We start from the raw sequence: 4,038 nt of genomic DNA, 5'->3' as shown, positions 1-4,038 counted from the left end.
AACTGGCTCGTCACAATACGCCAGTCACTACTGTTGATGAACTGTGGTATCGTGTTGAAGCTGCATGGGCAGATGTACCTGTACACGTCATCCAAGCTCTGTTTGATTCAATGCCCAGGCGTCTGAAGGCCGTTATTACGGCCAGAGGTGGTTGTTCTGGGTACTGATTCCTCGGGATCTATGCACCCAAACTGCGTGAAAATGTAATCACATGTCAGTTGTAGTATAATATATTTATCCAATGAATACCCGTTTATCATCTGCATTTCTTCTTGGTGTAGCTATTTTAATGGCCAGAAGTGTATCTCATTTAAGTTATGTTTTTCAGTAACGCTTCATTTTTATTAAACCTACTTTACGAATTACAAAATTTCATAAAAATTTGCGGAACGATAGTTTTTCGGGGGAGAGGATGTGGGGGATAGGAGGGGGGGGCAGCTATTGCAGTTCTGTCGGGGTCCCAAGATCACCTCGGTACGACTCTCACCTCGTGTAGTTTAACTATGGGTGGCTGTGTCCTCCGGCTCACACACTTTGCGCGCCCGGACAGCATAACTTTCTGTTTTCATTTGTTGTTTGCCCGCTGCCAGCAGGCGAGCCGCGGCCCTCCCCCCACCGCCCCCGCGCGGTCGCTGCTGCACACCGCCCGCCGTGCGTCCACACGCGGTCGCACACCCCCCACCCCACCCCACCCCAGGCTCGGCCCACGCCACGCGCGCGCGTCTGGCGCCGGAAATACGATTGGGCAGGTGTGGCGCGTTTGCAAGCGCCCCGCTGCGGCGTAATCAGGCGTGGCGCGCCGCCCAGTCGGCCCTTTTATCGAATTACCGGCTGCGACTTCAAAGGCCGCCGCCACCGCCGCCGCTGCTTTAATTGGGGACTCATATCCGACCCGCGGCTAACTCGGTTACGCCCGCGCCAACCTCGCGAGCATTCGCAACGCACCGCCGACCTCTGCGAGTTTATTATTCGTCCTGAAAAATGGGGGAAAATAAAAACAGAGCAGAGAAGGGCACGTGCCCGCTAAGCAGCTAATGCTGAGGGGCAAACTCGATTACCGTTGAACCTCGCGAGATCTGGTCTCCTTTTTTACGCTGCTGCTAACCTAGTTAGTGCGCCGTTTTGCGCGTCGCTAATCTTCTCCCACTCTGACGTAGGAAGCGGGCATCATTTATGGCAAGCTAACGCTTACTTGTAGCGTCACACAACGTGTCTCACGGTAGCGCTGTAGCACTGACTCGCAGTGATCCTGTACCACAGTAAATGTATAGTGTTGGAAGGAAGAAGTAACGGTGTGAGGACGGGTGGCGAGTCGTGCTTGGGTAGCAAAAGGTAAAAGACACGGGTTCGAGTTCCGATGAGGCACAGAGAATCAATCTCTCCAGAAGGTTCACATCGTCGGCCGGAGTGGCCGAGCGGTTCTAGACGCTGCAGTGTGGAACCGCGCGACAGCTACGGTCGCAGGTTCGAACCCTGAATCGGTCATGGATGTGTGTGATCTCCTTAGGTTAGTTAGGTTTAAGTAGTTTTAAATTCTAGGGGACTGATGACCTCAGAGCCATTTGAACCAAGGTTCACACTCCGCTGCAGAGTGAAAATTTCATTCTGGACACATCCCGCAGGCTGTGACTAAGCCAACATCTGCGCTCTATCTTTTCTTCCAGGAGTGCTAGGCTTGCAAGTTTCGCAGGACGACTTGTTCGAAGTTTGGAAGGTAAAGATAGGTGAAGAACATTATGGATCACAAACCAGCATTGTCCGCCGCTCGTGGTCTCGCGGTAGCGTTCTCGCTTCCCGAGCACGGGGTCCCCGGGTTCGATTCCCGGCGGGGTCAGGGATTTTCACCTGCCTCGAGATGACTGGGTGTTTGTGTTGTCCTCATCATTTCATCATCATCCAGGAAAGTGGCGAAATTGGACTGAGCAAAGGTTGGGAAATTGTACGGGCGTTGATAACCGCGCAGTTGAGCGCCACACAAACCAAACATCATCATCATCACAAACCAGCATATCGCGCATTTCTAAAATCTCAATTTCCATACAAGCAAATTGTCATTTTGCTACGGTATTACATCGTCATGCAGAGTAGGTAATCGGATGGTATGTACCGGCATGTACATGATCGGCAGTATGATGTATGTATATCGTACATTGAAGAGTAAAAGAAATTGGTACACCTGCCTAAGATCGTGTAGTGTCCCCGCGAGCACTCAGAAGTACCGCAGCACGACGTGTCATGGACTATATTAATGTCTGAGGTAGTGCTGGAGGGAAATGACACCGTGAATCCCGCAGGGCTGTCCATCAATCTGTAAGAGTATGACGGGGTGCAGATCTCTTCTGAACAGCACGTTGCAAGTCATGCCAGATATGCTAAATAATGTTCAAGTCTGGGGAGTTTGGTTGCGAGCGGAAGAGTCTAAATTCCAAAGAGTGTTCCTGGAGCCGCCCTCTAGTAATTGTGGACTTGTTGGATATCACATTATCCTGCTGCGAATTGCCCAAGTCAGTTGGAACGCACAATGAAGGGATGCAGGTGATCAGACAGGCTGCTTACATAAGTGTCACCTAACAGAGACGTATCTAGACGTACCAGTCGTCCCATACCACTCCAACTGCACACGCCACACACCAATACAGAGCCTCCACCAGCTTGAGCAGTTCCAGCTTACACGCAGGGTCTACGAATTCATGACGTTCTCTCCATACCCGTACACGTCCATCAGCTCGATAGAATCTGAAGTGAGACTCGTCCGACCAGGCAACATGTTTCCAGTCACCAACAGTCCAATGTCGGATTTGACGGGGCCAGGCGAGGCGTAAAGCTTTGTGTCCTGCAGTCATCAACGATACACGAGTCCGCCTTCGGTTCCCAAAGCCCATATCGATGATGTTCCGTTGAACAGTTCTCACACGGACACTTGTTCATCGCCCAGCACTGAAATCTACAGCAATTTTCAAAAGGACTTCAGTCACGTGGAGCGATTCTCTTCAGTCGTCATTGGTCCCAGTTCTTGGAGGATGTTTTTCCGGCCGCAGCGATGTCGGAGATTTGATGTTTTACCGGATTCCTGATATGCAGGGTACACCTGTGAAATGGTAGAACGGGAAAATCCTCACTTCTGTAGTGTCACCGCCAGATACCACACTTGCTAGGTGGTAGCTTTTAAATAGGTCGCGGTCCGCTAGTATACGACGGACCCGCGTGTCGCCACTGTCAGTAATTCCAGACCGAGCGCCACCACACGGCAGGTCTAGAGAGACGTACTGGCACTCGCCCCAGTTGTACAGCCGACGTTGCTAGCCATGTTTCACTGACAATTACGCTCTCATTTGCCGAGACGATAGTTAGCATAGCCTTCAACTACAGTTGCTACGACCTAGCAAGGCGCCGTATTCAATTGCTATAATATTTATGTATAATCAAGAGCGATGTTCTACAAATGTGGATTAAAGTTAAGTATTCCAGAAGCTACGTACTTTTCTTTATAGCATTCATTACGTATCCTGTTTCAGACCTCACGCCAGCCGGCGTGAGCTTATAGCGTGCATTTCGGTCTCCTCTAAAAGCAGTGTTTGCAATTCTGCCGACACTTCAACTTCATTGCTGCATCGGAGATGCTGTGTCCCACCACTCGTGCGCCGACTATAGCACCACGTTCAAAGACCCTTAAATCTTGATAAGAGCAGCAGTAACCGACTAACCACTGTTCCAGACACTTGTTTTATATAGGTGTTGCCGACCGAAACGCCGTATTCTGCCTGTTTACGTATTTGAATTTTTGTGCCAATACCAGTTTCTTTAGCGTTTCAGTGTAATTCCGCTCATGACAGGTAGGAGTTCTGGGGTGGAAGAGACTAGGCCAGTTGCTTCCTTGGCCGTCGCAGGAGTTGGTCAGGTATTTTGCCGCCCTCGCTGCACAGTAATTTCATTGGCAAAGGTATATTGAACCTTTCGTTAGTCCCGTAGCCCACTTTCACTAGCATTTCTCTTTCTTTTCCTTCTTTCTCTTTTTTCATAACTGATTGAATGAATGTG

This window comes from Schistocerca cancellata, chromosome 5 (assembly GCF_023864275.1).
Source record: "Schistocerca cancellata isolate TAMUIC-IGC-003103 chromosome 5, iqSchCanc2.1, whole genome shotgun sequence".
Taxonomy (NCBI): Eukaryota; Metazoa; Arthropoda; class Insecta; order Orthoptera; family Acrididae; genus Schistocerca; species Schistocerca cancellata.
Note: the sequence above shows the minus strand (reverse complement) of the source record.